The sequence below is a fragment of the Callospermophilus lateralis genome, unplaced genomic scaffold, assembly GCF_048772815.1.
Source record: "Callospermophilus lateralis isolate mCalLat2 unplaced genomic scaffold, mCalLat2.hap1 Scaffold_130, whole genome shotgun sequence".
Lineage (NCBI taxonomy): Eukaryota > Metazoa > Chordata > Mammalia > Rodentia > Sciuridae > Callospermophilus > Callospermophilus lateralis.
In genome coordinates this window covers 3,398,304-3,415,278 of record NW_027512473.1, presented here as the reverse complement: position 1 = coordinate 3,415,278, position 16,975 = coordinate 3,398,304, and the positions used below count along the sequence as shown (strand labels likewise).

The 16,975-nt window shown below is 35.4% G+C and overlaps 1 pseudogene; it reads right to left on the bottom strand.

Moving 5' to 3' along the window:
* Positions 1-11,626, bottom strand: part of LOC143640186 (nucleotide sugar transporter SLC35D2-like) — a 46,864-nt pseudogene extending 35,238 nt beyond the window's left edge.
* Between the last annotated feature and the right edge of the window lie 5,349 nt (positions 11,627-16,975).

Below are 16,975 nucleotides of genomic sequence, written 5' to 3'. Positions count from 1 at the left end.
TAGTCTTTAACTATATGAGAATGTTGAGAAGGAGAAGATGTTAAGGAAAGAATGTTTAGAAAAAGAGCATGGGATTGTAAGAAAGCCAATATCCATTTGTACCACAATAAATGTTTTATTAGTAATAAGAATGAGAATAAACATTTATACAAAATCCAAAATAATGATGAAGTTTCACTATAAAACAATGAGTTCAATTTCTAAAATTAGTTTATGATTCTAACTGGAAAATATTTAAATGAACTGACATTCTTCAAAATCATTATTCTTCTAAAATAAGCCTTTCTTGACTTTGCCTGACACTTTTATTGGAAAAACAAAAGACTATTATTCAAAATTCTACTCTTCTGCTTAGAAATAGAAGAAAAGAATAGGAGGAAATCTAGATCTAACATAGGTGACAAAGCAAATTTTCACACTATGGATAAATATTCTTAACTACACTAAAGCATTTCAAAATGAATGTGAGTTACTGAATTTCAAAATGTGTGAATTATAACTTTTTACATAAATTGTCATCATTCTGGAATGAAGAAATGGCTCCTTTGGTCAATTTTTTCAAGTAGCTACAAGCAATAGGTCAAAGTTTTAATATAATGAAAATTCTGTCTTTGCTAGGTCCTTAAAATACCTAACCATATTAATTCTTCCAACTTTCTCATATACAAATTGGCCTAGAGAATTGTAATCTTGCCATTAGGGGATGGTCATTTTACATCACATTCTTACTCCAAAGAGTAAAGGGTGCTACAGTCAGGGTCTTGCTAGGAGGAAGCAGACCACTGTGGAAAGACCCTAGTCTTTGCTATAAGGCTTGAGTTTAAATTCTGATCCTATTACCCCCCATCCCCCACCCGATACCCCCTACCCCTTAGTATGGCTTTGGGCAAGTTATTTACTTTCTCTGAACCTCTACTCTGACATTAGTAAACTAGAGATAATGTAAACTTTCTAAGCTATCATGTTATATATAGAAAGCAACTAGCAGATAATACAGATTCAAAAAATGCTAGTTTTTCCTACCATTTTCTTCACAGTCACAGAAATTTACTCATCACAACTGGTCAGAGCAGTTAGCTCTGTTTCCTACTTGAGGGCCATTTCTAGATCTTCTAGTACGCAGGTCACATCATTAGAACTTTACACATCTATTCAAAATGATATGTGCAAATTATTTAAAATAAAGAGGTCTTATGTAACTATATTTCATAAATTATCAGTATCCTTTGTTTCAAGAACAAGTTTTCAATAGTCTAACTGCTCTCAAAAACCTTTTATTTCAGCCTTCACTGATCTGTGGGCATCATCACATCACTGTCTTAAGAATGAATAAGTAATAAGTATTTGATGAAGTACTAGCCAGGGGGATTATCAGAAAGAATCTGGGACAGAAATCCTTGGTAGGATTCTGAATTTCAATTTGATTTGCAAAATGTTATAAATTCTAACAATATGGAATTAACTTTTTCCCTAGGAATACAGGTTAATTTTAGAGAAAAATTCTTCTCTAGATTTACTTTAGTACTCTATTTTGGATTTACTTAACTAAATATTTGCAGAAAATTGGTTACCAACATTAGTTTCTATTTATATGGTCATGGCACCACACAGTAATAAGTATCTCCTAAGGAAAAAAAAAAACAACTTGGAATTTAAGCCAGGATGACAATTATCAGAGAAACAAAATTCTAGTGATGCCTAGAATCTTGCTTAGGGTTTTGAAGTTTTTACTATTTCAAGATTCTTGTGCTTCTCAAGGATAGTTTGCTAAGATTCCTATTTTATAGTTTAATCAAAAATGTAAAAATTCCCTTCCTCTATTCTGGCATATATGAAAAGGACACTAGTTAGCATGACTATTTTTATGTTGACAAGAGCTATTTTGAGGCACCTTAGTACTCTCCAGCACTTATGCCAAGAAGGAAGTTAGCATGACATTAGTAAACTAAAGAGTAAATTCTCAGTGTGTAGTTACTTAATAAGCACATTTCTTTTTAACAACCCCACAGTCTATTTTTTTTCGGTCAAAAACAATATAGTAATTTATCAACATAAGCCATTTAACCATAATTAGAAAGTCCTACCTTTTGTGCATCTCCTGTGAAATATGCAATGGCCAGGGTGGGCAGAATCATGAACAGTACGTTGTAATAGAGAAGACCATATTTCCCCAGCTCCTAGGATAATAATAATAATAATAATAATAATAATAATAATAATAATAATGTATGATTTTGTGTGACTTTCTTAAGTTAAAAAGGCTTTAATTTCAACAGATGCATTCAAGTCTGAAATGCAGCACTAAGCTTTATGGTGTATGATTCATGTTCACAGGACCAGGATTATAAGTAGTCCTGAAATTATAGGCAATAAAATTTATGATTTATTTAAAGTATCTCCATGTTGGCCATACTAGGATAAACCAAATAATTGTTTATGGTCACAAGTATCACTGAAAAGTGTGCCTCATTTTGCATGGCAGCAAGCAAAAAGCCATAGAGAAACAAAGCAATCTTTAAGAATAGGTGCCCAGTCAGCCAGAGACATGTGCTCTCCAGGAATGGAGGATGTATATAGAAGCAAACAAATGATCCACATCATTCACATAACTGATAAATAACAAAAATAGAAATGCCAAAACTGTTTTCTTTTCACATTTTAACTGTTTTGAGTATGTTTTAAAATATTTTTTAGATGTAGATGGACACAATGCTTTTATTTATTTATTTATTTTTATGCAGTGCTGAGGATCAAACCCAGTGTCTCACACGTACTAGCCAAGTGCTCTACCACTGAGCCACAACCTCAGCCCTGTTTGAGTATCTTTCTTCCCAACTCCTGAATTTTTTTTTAAGTTACTGGGGATTGAATCCAGAGGTGCTTTACCATTGAGCTACACCCTCATAGTTTATTATTATTTTTTTAATTTTAAGACGAGGTCTCACTAAGTTGCTGAGGCTAGCCTTAAACCTGTGATTCTCCTCCTCAGACTCCTGAGCTGCTGAGATTACAGGCATGTACTACCATGCCTAACTCTCCCAAACTTCTTAAACACAGTACACCAACTAAATTTTACTTAGGGCATCATCATAAACACACATTACTATAGCATGTTCTCATACAGTGCTGCCCTTAATGCTGTTTAATAGCCCCTATGCTATTTTTTTCATCATTATTTGTGTCTGTTTCAGAGTTTTTCTGTTTCTCTTGTTGCAGATTATCTTTTACACTACTGGCAAGCCTTTGCCTCTAAACAGAACACCACTTCTAGTTTGCTGATTGTAATCCATGAAATGAAAAGCAGATCAATGAGCTTAAAAGTTCTAATGTAAATAAGTTCTAAGTCATTTCTAAGTGAAGAACTAAATGTCTCTCCTAGGAGTAAAATACTCTGAACTTTTTTTCCCCCAGGTTCTAGGATGTATTCTAGACTGCACTGTTCAAAAATAGTAGCCACTAGCCACATGTATCTATTTAAAGTTAATTATAATTACATAAAGCTTCTAATTCAGTTCCTCAATTATATCTGTCACTTTTTAAATGCTCAATATCCACATATGTCTCGTGGCTATTAGTAACAAACAGCAGAGAGAGATAAGGAAGACTTACAACATCAAAAGAAATTCTATTGGACAGCATTGCTTCAGACAATTGAAGCTGCTGGATAAATGTTTTAATTAGTATTTATTCTCCAAAGCAGTAAATGGATTAAAAGGAAACACACACACACACACACACACACACACACACACACACCAGAGTAAGACCAAACTTCTATCTGCTCTCTTTACTTAAAAAAGGCAAAAATGTTTACTAGCATCTTCCTTTGAAATGCAATCATCATACAGTCATCAGGCAAATAAATGAAGGATGAGACATAAAAGGCATACTTAGAGAAAATGTATAGGACAAAAATCTATACTGTCCCTAGTTCTTCAAGGATATTTTTTAAAAAAATTCTCTGAGAAAATGAATAGGGTAATCACACAATCTGTAATTCTCTGGAGGAGAAGGCAAAGCCCTGGCCAAAAGGATTCCAACTCAATACTATTATAATTATTGAACAGGATATTTATATTTATTTATCATCTGAATTTCAAAAAAAAAGACCTGAAGTAATTTCAGAAATATTGTAAGTATAATATAGCAGAGTAAGAACTAAGCAGAATGGGGGATTGTGGCTCAGCAGTAGAACACTCGCCTAGCATGTGCAAGGCCCTGGGTTCAATCCTCAGCACCACATAAAAATAAATAAATAAAATAAAGATATTGTATCCAACTACAACTAAAAAAATAAATATTAAAAAAAAGAACTAAGCAGAAAAGTTCATCTGACTGAAGATAAAACACGGGTAGAAAATAAGATAAAACCATCATCAGTTATAAGACTAAATTATGATATAAAAACATACCAGCTGCTCAGGAAAAACTATGGTGACATCTAAGATAAATATCTCATTTGGGTACTCACCTAGGGTACATTATGAAATCAAGAACAACTCCTTCAAAAACAACCCTATGATGCAGCAAGCTGAGTTCTATATACCTGTTTTTTACTGTAATACAACCTCACAATGTATCAAAAGAATTGTGGGTCAAATACTCAGCTTTCTGATGGTCTGGCTTGATCTGAAAATAAATTTAATGTCTGCATACTCAAAGTATATAGCAAACAAACAAAAAATATTCTGAAATGCCTTCATGTCCACGCCACCAATAGAAGGCAAAGAGCTGGATGTACAAAGGTCACGTATGAGATCCAAGCCAGGAAACTTGGCAGTACCCTTGAGGGAGCGAAACTAATGCTTCCTCAAGATTCCTACCATTTGTCGGGCAAGTACACAAAGGTCATCCTGTTCTGCAAGCGCCTTCCAACACTCACTTCCCTTCAAGATTGCCCAAAGCCTTCAGGATATTTCTCTTGTTCCAGGTCCCTCACTAAGAATCTTTAGAACAGAGCCATGAGCATTTATGACATTTGTCTCTATGAACTTTGTAACCTTCCTACCCCACTCTAAGTCAATACTCCCATAATCCCTTCCCAAAAGCCATCAATAAAACCTAATTGCTAATTAAAGAACTTTCCTATGTGAACACCAGAATTTAGGCCTTTACCCTCAGAGAACCCCCATGTCTCTCCCATCTCTTCTAAGTACTTTTCTTTATTCCAAACTTTTTACCCTGATGAATTGCTATTACCATTCCCAACATCAGTAAATATCTAATAAAGAAGTTTTAGATAGCTACCTACTTTTGAATCTAATTTTTGTTTTATGTATGCACCATTTGCTGCTGTCAGTATATCGTTTATCAGAATAAAAACATATCCTTCCAGATCAAATGCCAAGTCAGAGCTGCAAAACATAAGCAAAAGTTTAAGAATAAGTTAGATTTAAAGAACACGCATTTAATTTTTAATAGGTCTGAACTACAATATTTGCAAGAACATTTCTTTTCCAGCTAAATGAACATTAGGTTATTATATCAGCTACTAGTGTTTCTTGAGTCCTGGTCACAGTTCACAATTCCATACTCAATAGGGATTATTTTAGAAACAAAAACACTAATGCTTAAACACATCATAAGGAATAATCAATCATGCCAGTTAATAGTAAACTGTTCTGAATTCAAAGTCAGACCAAATCAGGCAGAAGGCATCAATTTCACAAATAAGGAAATCAAAAGTTCTTAACATATCATTTTTCCAAAAGTTCACGAAAAAGATGGGACTAACTTCCACAGGCAGTTGGGCAGAATTTCTGAAGTATGGATCACAGTAAGCTGTGAGAGGGCACATAGTAGGAACTCAAATACTTACTCAATGAGGTAAAACTAGTGAGACTGGGGAAATTGAAAATCTCTGCTACTTAATAGGGTAGTAAGCACAAGATAAGAAATCAGTAAATTTAATGGAATAAATGAATAATCTGAGCAAAGTATGCCTTCAGCGTACTTTAACACCCCAGCCAAAATGGTGTCCTCACATTCTATGACTTTGCAGAGACACTACAATGCTTGTAGCTGAACCTCTAAATGGAACCAAAACCTGAGGAACTGCATACTGCTGCAGTTTCAGGCAGGATTAGCCTAATGCACACCCCCTAATCCAAGCATATGGCAACACTCTAACTTCAGGTTCTTTTCTTCTCCATCTTTTTCACAAGCCAAAGGTTCTAATTAAGCAGGGCTAGTTAGAAACTCTCCTCAAAGCTTTCTGCAGGCCAAAGTGAGTCATGAATAAACCTGTTGTACAATTTTGGATCTCACTGGCTTCAAGGAAATGCTTCAAAATGTTCAGAGGTTAACAGGACACCTTTTAAAAGAAAGGCAGATACCTGGTGTAGAATTTTTCTCCAAGGAGACAAATACAACATTTGGCTGTAAAACCAAATTCTGGTAACAAATTTTGCCACCCTCTCTTTTTTAGAATGAAATTTCACTTGGAGATCTAAGATAAAATAGAATTTAAATTATACTTCCCCCCAGTTACACCACAAGGATATGATGAAAGTAAATGAGCCATCCATTGGAATACCCAGATGTAAATGTATGTCAGGTAGAATCTGTGACATCAGTAAATCCATCTATGCATGACCAGGGCTGAGTAAAATGTATCAGGCTTCTAGTGATCATTTTCATTTTCTGTCTCTGGGTATACATTTTCCCCATGTAATTTTTTTTCTTTATTTGTTTTTAAACTGCATCAAAATAATCATGTATATTTTGGGTGTATAGTGTGATAATTCTATACATACACAATGTATAATGATCAAATCAGAACAATTATCATAGTCATCTCCTTAAACATTTATCATTGCTTTGTATTTTCCTCATACACTTTAAAACTAGAACTTTTATAAAAAGGGGAAATGTTCCAGTAATCTAATAAGACTAAGTAATGACATCTGTAATGTATCTTAAGTGAGGCCAAATAAAGCAATGATATTATTCATTATTCCATAAGTCAAGGTATTCATTGTCATTTTCCTCACCTCACAAAAGAGCAGACACCATTTTCTTTAAAAATTTACAAAGTAAAAGAATGCCACATGGTTTATGAAATTGCATAGGCTCTGAATTCAGGTACACATTGAAATTCCAGCATTTATTAGCAGTGCAACCTTGAGCAAGTATAGAACTTTAAATTTCCTTTAACTATAAAGTCGGAAAATTATACCCATACCATTCAGCACTATGAAGAATACATAAATAATGTGCTCAATGCTGAAAATATTTTGTGGCACACAGTATGTGCTCAGTAAGTACAGGAGAGTAACAGATCCTAAATTACATGAATTTAAGAATCCCAAAAATTTTAATTTTGCCAGCCTTGACCTTAACACAGCCAAAGATTTAACTTCTGAAGAAGACACGACTTTTACTTAGGCTACAAAAAATTATTCTGATTGGTAACTGATCATTTATTATCAAAATGTATTGACAATTTTTCATGTGCTATTTATAGGCCCTCATCTTACCTGGCAGCTAAAAAGGCTCCAATAATCATTGCAAATACAGTCATCTGAATACCCCAAGAAAAAGTCTTCCTACAAAATAAGATAATTAAAAAATACATATATGTGACTTTATTATTTGTACAGACACATTTCATAACAGGCAAAAAACATAAACAATTGTATTTTAAATATTTCCAAGGAACTGGATATTTAAAAGAATCTCATTGATGAAGCAAAAACTCAATTTGCTATGTAAATAATTGCAGTCATTTTTCTTATTCTTACCATTTGTTATTGAGTTGGCATTTTTGTAAGTCAGGATTTTTTTAAGTAGGAAACACACATTTTCAGTGAAAGATATAAATGCTATTTAAAACCTAGAACTGTGATTCTGACCCAGCTTCACTCAGTGGCAGCAGCAGACACAGAAACTGTAGAAAATTAAAACTCAAGTTCAGATAGGTTTCCAACTCGTTTAACCTTTCCAACTACTGCTCCCACAAACTATCAATTTGATGGCAAGGAAAGAATTTAAACTTTTCAAAAGCTGAAGTAGAACCAAGACAAATAATTTTAATATCTCACATATGCTGGGCACCTATTCAAGGTGCTTTAAGTTGTTTAAAGAAAAGATGTATTAGAAATTTTGCTCACTTGAGTAAAACTCCTTCAGCAAACATTGTAAACAGGATGGAGAACCTTCTTAAAACTGTAAACATTGGTAAGCTGCAAAAACAAAGATAACTAGGTAAAATAAAGTTCAATTTATTTTTTAAACCAAGATTTTTCAAATTGGTAATTTAAAATAATGCTAATCATTTCCTTTCCTATGGAAATTCCATGCTGATTAACTTCTTATTAAATTAAATCCTTACTTGTCTCTAGAAATAAATGATTTAAAAAGCTAAAAAAGTTGCTTTTAAAAAACTACTAAAAGTGAGAAACATTAACTATACAATGGTAAAAATCATACATCATAAATAATACATATATTTTTAAATTTTACTTTGCTAAGTATGCAAACATCCTGACATACAGATGTTAGTCTTTAATGTAAAAGGGCCTATATCACCTTTCTTCACTAGACCACCCCAAAACACCTAGGAAAATCTTACCCCATAAAGCATTCCTTGCTTGTCCTTTTGTGAAAGTCCTCCATTAAATTCCTAGAGCATTTTGCTTGCACTAATAAACATATGGTTATTTCTGAACATGTCTTATCTCACTATAAAGTTCCTTATATTTAGCTGGCAAACAAAGGTAGGGGATGAATGGATGGATGGATGGATGGCAGGCAATGGATGAAAAAAAAAGCAAACTATAAGCAGCATTTCACAGCAGACCTTCATTTCTTTCCAAGTGGGTAATGAGATGGAAAAGAATGCCCCACCCATGATAATAAATCTGTCTCACTTGGAACTCTCCCCAGAGATACCCCTGGCCATCCTGTCAGGTTACTTGCTTTAAAAAAAAGGAAATGAAAAATGATATGCCACTGATTCTCAAGACATTTCACTATTCATGATTATCCAAAATGCCAGAGCTTCAGCTCATGTAGAAGTAGTGGAGCCATGAGTTTCTGTCAAACTATTTTCCTATGGGTGTCTTTGGAACATCACAAACCACAAAGGGGAGAAGCCAGGAACTGGAAGGTTAGAGGATAACAGTCAATGTAGTCAGAGAGAGCTACTGCTTCTTTCTAAAAGTAAAGATGCTGCCTCTATAATTACATGGCAGTGTGTAAGATATTAATCATATTTGTTATCAGGGTTCCATCTCATTTTAACTATTTCATGTGAGAAGAAAAACTGAAAGTTCTCATTTCCATCCTTTTTTGCTGTGTGGAATCTGCCTAAAATATAGTACTAATTAACTATATTAATGAATAGAAATCCCAGAAGCCTTTTATCTCTCACTACTGCGTATCTGGGAAAATAATGAAAATCCCCTATCATAGCATTTTATAACATTTTAAATACCTCTAACATCAAAATGAAACAGGATAAAGCAACTATTCTTTCTCTTCAAAAGAAATGGGCTTACACTAAAGCCTTTAGTGCAACCTTCATTATTTAGTAACAAAAACTTTCTAGTCCTTCCGTTTTTTTCTAGAATCAGTAACAATGCATTAAATATTTGACGTTTATGTACAACTTTAAGAACACATTATATTAACCTCACTAGTAAAATAAAATTATCCATACTTCAGTTTCTTTGTGCTGAACAGTCCCGTGATTTGGTTCCCAAAATATAGTAGAGGTAGTGGAAACGTCTAGAAAATTTAAAAAGGGATAACAAAACTCAATAATAAAGATAGCTAAAACAAGGTCCTTTCAAACAGAAACAGTTTTGCTTTTATGATCAAATTATTTCCACTTGAAACTTAAGATTAGTTCTCATAAACAATTCTGAGCCCCTGGAAACACCCAAACACTATTAACTATTCTCTGAGACACAACACTAAACTAGCAGAAAGCGAGGGAGGAAGACAGGGAAGAAAAGAAATATGAATATGATCGACCAATGTAGGATAGAAACACTATTTGCTTTAAAATATGATAATGTATTAGCACATGGCTCTAATATCAGCAGAAAAAGGCAGGCATTTTATCTTGATGTGGAGTCAAGCAGAGGCAGACAGAAGAACATGAAAATAAACCCAAGAATAATGAATGCAGGATACACTGGCTAGTTTAGACGGATATAGAAACTGCAGAACTGTTGCACTCCCAACAAGTGAGCATTAATTAAAACAAAAAAGATTCCTGGGGTTTTTTTCTTCCTTAATTTTACAGAGACTGTGAACTTCTCTAACACACATTACTGCATTTATTCTTTAACTTCATAACATGTGCTCTATCTAGATGTGGATTTTGTTAGAGCTACAATTTTTAAATATGCAAGGCTCTGATAAAAAATACAGTGACTCCTTCACATAAAACAAAGTACTACTTTTTTTTAATCTTTTACCTTTCAAGGTACATTTCTGTCAAATTCAGGAAACTTGACTACTCTGAATGCCTTTCCCACCCAGAGAACTGCCGCTGTGGCCACCATCTGTAAACAGAGAACACCGATGCACTGTTCTACATATAAAGACACACAGAGAAGTTCTGACAACATAAAACCATGTAATGCTGAAGATTCCAACTAACCTGGCCATGTCCAACACATAGCGATGAGGGAAATCTATAAAAAGGGCAAAGAAAGAAAGAAAAGAAAAAAGTCAGAAAACCCAAACATAGCTCTGTGAATTCAACTTTTGCACCGACAATCTTAAAATGTCTTTTGATACAAACCCACACCAACGTCTGTCCTTTATTCGAATTAAAATCTTGTGGGGAAAAAAAAATCCTGCCGGTTATGAGGCCAAATCACTGATTTTATAGCCTCGGGCGGCCACTTGTCTCATCTTGTCAGATTCTACAATTTCGGCAGGCTGCCTGCAACGGATTTTTCAAGGAAGTTAAGAAACAGATCTTTTCAACGGTTTCACACCTTAAAAAAAAAAAAAAAAAAAAAGCTTCTGCTCCAAGTCCCCGTGACAGCAGCAGAATAATCGTAAATGGGCGTGGAGATGCGCACGTCCCCAGAGGCTGTCAGCGGCATGGGGACAGGCTGCAGAGGAAGGAGCGCATCCCACGCTCGCTTCCCCGCAGGCATGCACAGGGGCCCTAAAGTCACCAAGCAACTTTGCTCCAGGCAACGAAAGGAAGGATGTTCAGGGAGGTCGCTGCACCCAGGGCAGGCCAGACACTGCTGAAGGCGGCCCGGAGTGGGAGGTTGTCTGGAGCGCTGCGTGCGGAGCGGGACCCTCACCCGGGCCGGCGCGGCCCCGCCGCCACCCTCCCCGGATCCCGTCCAACTTTACTCCGCTTCAACTTTGGCAACCAAAGTCCAGGGAGCCTTCGCGGCCCCGCCGCCCGCTCCTCCTCGCGGTCTTGGCCCGAGCTGCCGCGGCCCTATCTGTAGTTGGTGAGCACGCTCTTGTTCACCACCACGATCAGGAAGGAGCTCACACCGTAGAAGCCGGCGGCCAGCAGCTTCAGGAACACGGTCAGCGTTTCCGACGACGCCATCCCCAGCTCCTCCTCATCTCTGTGTGTGGAGGATTTCGCGGGGGCTTCTCCTTTAACCCGAGCATGCTGACGTCTATGGACTTCCGCCATGGCTGCGGCGGCGGCGCGGGCCTGGCAGCTGAGCCCAGCGGCGCGGGGGTTTGCGGCCACGGCTTGCGGGGAACTCGTGGGGTCGGGGCCTGCGAATCGAGCCGACAGCACGCTCGCCGGTTCCGCTGCCTGCACAGCCGCCACGCATCTCCGCCCAGGGGCAGGGGAACCCGGGTTCACACCCTCGGGGACTTTGCTTCCACATTGTGCAATGCAGGGTTAGAGGGGAGTGGACGCCAGGCTTGGCCAGGGCAGGGGCTACGGAGGACCTGGACAAGGGGCAGCGACGACGATTATTTTGTGTGTGTATGTGTCTGTGTGTGTCACCAGGGTTGAATCCAGGACCACTTAACCACAAAGCCACATCCCTCAGCCCCTTTTTTGATCAATCTATCGATCTATCTATCTATTACCTATCTATTTATTTATTTGAGACAGGGTTGCTTAGGGTTTTGCTAAGTTGCTTAGGGCCTTCCTAAATTGCTGAGGTTGACCTTGAACTTGTGATCTTCTTGCCTCAGCTTTCTAAACTGCTGATATTACAGATGTGTGCCACCAAACCTCCCTCAACATACTTAAGTTATCTGATTCTTATCCCAGTCCTATAAAATATATATTATTATTACCTCTGATCTACAAATGAGGCAAGTGGGAATCTACTATGTGAAAATCCTGAGTGGAATCTTTTATATCTCTCTTACCTCCTACCTCTAAAAATAATAAACATACCACATAGGTAAAAAACCCATTCTACTTAGTTTGTCTGAGTTTGGTAACTAAGTTAATGTCAGTTTTATTTACCTTACATTTTCAAATAGTGGGAAAGAAACTTCCTTTTGATGAGTTCTTAACTTGTCTCATATTTTTGAAAAGGCATTAAAGATACTTGGAATGATAAAAAGTGTGATGCTCTTGTTATGGCCATAACATGAAGAGTTTTTTTGTGTCATATCAAGCGGAACTTTAGTTGGGGAAAGTGATTCCTAGCCAATTACCTTCTTTTTTTTTGCACAAGCCTACTGCTGAATTTTTGAATTGTCTAATTTATGAATCAAATTTATTTATGAATAACTGTTGTCATGGAACTTTTTATGTTTTATTTTTCCCAAAGAAGACACAGTTGCTCAGTAGAGAGACAAAAAGGGACACTAGCATAGAATTCTTGAAGCATGTTAAGACACAACACACAACAGACAATTTAAAACTCATTTAGCAGTTAATTGCCAGGGTTATAAGCTGGTGTCTTTTTTTTTAACTCCAAAATATGCACATTCTTCCAAAATGCATGATTTTAGCAGAGAACATCTCTTCTCAAACAATTTTCTTCATAAAGTTCTTTCCTGCATAATAAATTACCTTCAACTTGATAACAAAAATTTGTTCCCTCACAGTTTTATGCCAGAAGTCTCAAAATAAGAGATCAAAAGGGATATGGTGCTTCCAAAGACTCTAAGGAAGAATCTTTCTTTTCTTTCTTTCTACAGATTCTACAGATTTCTACAGAATCTTTCTACAGATTCTGGTGCCTCCAAACATTTCTTGACTGTGGAAGAGTAGCTCCACTCTATGCCTGTCTTCACAAGGCCTTTTCCTCTGTGCTTATCTCTAGGTCCTCTTTGATTTGTAAAAGGGCATCCATCATTGAATATAGGATAATATCATCTCGAAATCTTTAATCTAATTACATTTGCAATGGTCTTTTTTCTAAATAAGATCACACTCACAGATTCCTGGTATATTTATCTTTTGGGAGCCACAGCTCAATTCATTATGGAGACTGATCTATGTAGAGTAGGAAAGAAATTTTAATATACTTGAAAAGCTATCAGTGGAATGGATTATACTGTATACTTTCAGTATAATAATTAAAAATACAAAAGCTTAACAATCTATGATATTTAATGAAAGGCAACATTTAAACATTGTCTTGATTCCTAGTCACAACAAGACTAAGTATAATTTTATTAAAATGAAACAAATTTAGTTTTAGAGAAAGTAGTTAATTCACCATTAAGCCTCCCATGAACCTGATTATAAATCAGGTTCAAAATCAGATTAATGTACCAGGAATCTGAATGGATAGTAGAGTACCCTAAAAATAAAAACAAAGTCAGAAAATTTCAGAGGTACTTTGATGAAATAATTTCACTCATTTCTTTCATAGTGGGCTCCAACTATCTTATAATTGTTCTAAAATGTTTTATAATTTCTCATTTGGGTTCAATAAGTTGTGTTCCTTTTGAGATCAGTGAGTGTCCTTAATATAAAACACAATTGGGGAAATCTAAAACAGTGGAATTTTTTTCTATAGTGTAAAGACAAAAAAAAATATTCACTTAGATTTGGGAATATATTTCTCAAATAGAAAGCAGAAGCAAATTTTATTCATTTATTTATTATTTTTTGTGTGGTTTTCAGCCAGGGCTAGCTACATCTGAGCTACATCCCCAACCCCTGTAAATTTTAAATAAAAGAATAACAGAAAGAAGAAATATCACTGCATGGTTTGTTTTTGTCTTTAAGCATCTTCCCAGAGAGGTGGGCAGAGAGAGGGAGATAAATGAAGGAAGAAAGAGAGAGGAACAAAGGAGGGAGAGGAGAAGTGGGAAGGAAGAGAGAGAGGGAAAGAGAGAAAGTGTGTTGCTCCTCTTGCAATCTAGAAGGAAATGCTTGTATTTTCTCTCATACAAGAATAATTAGTTAAAAAAGAAAGGACAACAAAAACTAGAACTTGAACATAGCACTGGTGAACTTAATTCACTAATTCTGATGAAGTTCTTTTTTGTTTTTCTCTATTAAAAATCAACAATCTATGTAATCAAAATCATACTCTACCTCATAGAAATTTTTAAATGTGAACTCTGTGCAATGATATTTGGGAGGGTCAACATGGGAAACCTTAAACTCTTTCTTAGAGCTGGTTTTTAAACATTTAATAAATTAATGTAACAAAGACAGTGATGTTCATCAAGGATTCCATCAATTCCCCTACATTTTCCAGTCCCTTTGTGGTGAGGAGAACAGTGGCTAGTTCTGGGCAGGTGAGCTGAAGCATTAGGGAAAAGTCCCCTCAGATTCTCCAGCTCTGCTCTTACCCCTGAGGCCAGAGTCTGGGTCACATGTTAATGAGCAGTGCAGGGTTAAAATAGCCTGAACAACAGCCATTACACTGAGCTCAGTACCCTAGATACAACCTTCAGTGAACTTTATATTGAAGGAAAAATACATATATTGTGAGCCACTGAGATTTTGAGATGGAGAATATCACAACATGTACCTATCCTAATATATCTGGTATATCCAAATTGTATGAGACTAGCTAAAGTAATCCCTTAGTAGATGTGGAACAAATTTAAATGCTGCAAAATGAACAGGCTTTAAATTTGCTTTTTAAATATTTTATTCTTTTTGATGCTTTTGCTACTTTTAAAGGGAAAAAGAATCTTTGTGATTCTGGACTTAGTTGCATGAGTAACATTATTTTCAATTTTACTAATTTAGATTAAAACCACAAGCAAGCAAACAAAAGGATAACATACATCCCAAATTCCTCTTATACTAACCTTTGTTATCTTTTAAAAATGTTTTTATTAGTGCACTATAGTTTATATAATGGTGGGATATATTTTGACATAATCATATATGTATGGAATAAAATTTGCTCCATTTTAGTCCCTGGCATCTCCTCTTTCCTTCTATAACCATGGTTAGTAGATTTTTTCACACAGTCAAAATTTCATAGAAAAGATGGAAAATCATTAATTTCTTAATAGGAAAACAATTCATCCACATATTTATACATGTAAATGACATATAGTGAACTTGTTATCTTGTATGAGTTGGTGAGTTTTTTTCTTATTTGTTGGCTTGCTTGTTTTATTTCCATTTTTTCTAAAACAAAAATTGAAACTTACAGCATTTTATTTTTTATTTTATTTTTTTATCTTGGCATGATTATTTTGGTAAAATAGAGTGGATGGGGAAATCACCAAAGCCTACCTTAGCCACATAAATATTTCTCAATCTCCCTCTCTCCTTCTCATCTTTTTGCAACACAGGGGATTGAATGCAGGGTCTTGCACATGCTAAAAAAAAAAATTGTACCATTGAGCTACAGTGCCAGTCATAACTATCCTTTTATTAGATCATATAAGAAATAATAAGATTATGAGAGTTGTTCTTCAGTCTGTGGGCTGAGAACCCTTTTAAAATAAATTTGCATATCCATATTGAATATTGAAACATCTCTTGTTGGTGATTTTTGACAAGGAAGAGACATGTGACATGTGACTCCCTACTTATCTCTATCTTTAGTCAATATATATTACTAATATATACTGAAAGAAGCTATAACCCCAAGATCCTTTTGAGAATCAATTGCACATACACATTGAGGTTATGATAACTACTTGCTGTACATTTATTTTTATAAACATTATTAGAGATAAGTAGGTGGGGTCTTTATGTTCCATCCAGTCAAGTTGTCTAACAGATGATGTTTCAGTGAATGCACATGTCCAACTAAATTCTCCCATCCCAGAAGAAAAATAACTTGCTCTTTGGGACAGGGAGTCCCTCACTTCCACATACTAAGTAACACTGTTAATGTAAATTGTCAGGTAGACAATTTTTCACTGCTGAAATTTGTATCATATAGGGATTTGCCAATTTTAAGGCTCTCTCTTGCTGCTTTGTGTAGACAATATGATGGGACTCAGGGTCGAGTGGAAGAGGAGACTATTTCTTTGTTTGCAGTTTTCTTTGAGTCTCCCTTGACATTTTTTTTCCTATTAATGACATATTAAAAAGTTTGGAACCAAGTAGATTTGCAGTGAAATCCTACCAGTGAAATCTATTGCAGTATTTCTTTTTCATGTGAATTTCAAGAAACAGAAATCATCTCCTTGAGATTCTCCGATTAAACCACAAAATAAAAACATGAGAGTTGACTGTTAATCAAAGTTATCAACACATTTTGATGCTTTCAATTGTAGAAATAAATGTCATTCTGAAAAGTATATAAATGTGAATGGAATGGAATAATTGGGAGACATGAGGACTTTATTTCAATAAAAAACATTATTTACTAAAGATAATTGAAAAACACACTAATAAATCCATAACATATAATCAGAAAGTCACTCAAAAGACTGAAGAAACAAACATAAGCATATTAAGTTAACTAATTTTTAACAAGGTCATCCAAGAGACACAACAAGAATAGTTTTAAATAAATAGTGTTGGGAAAACTGAATCTCCACAGGCAGAAGAATGAAATTGGACCCCTATCTTCCACCACACTCTGAAATCAACTTGAAATAGAAAAAGACCTAAACCTAAGATCTGAAG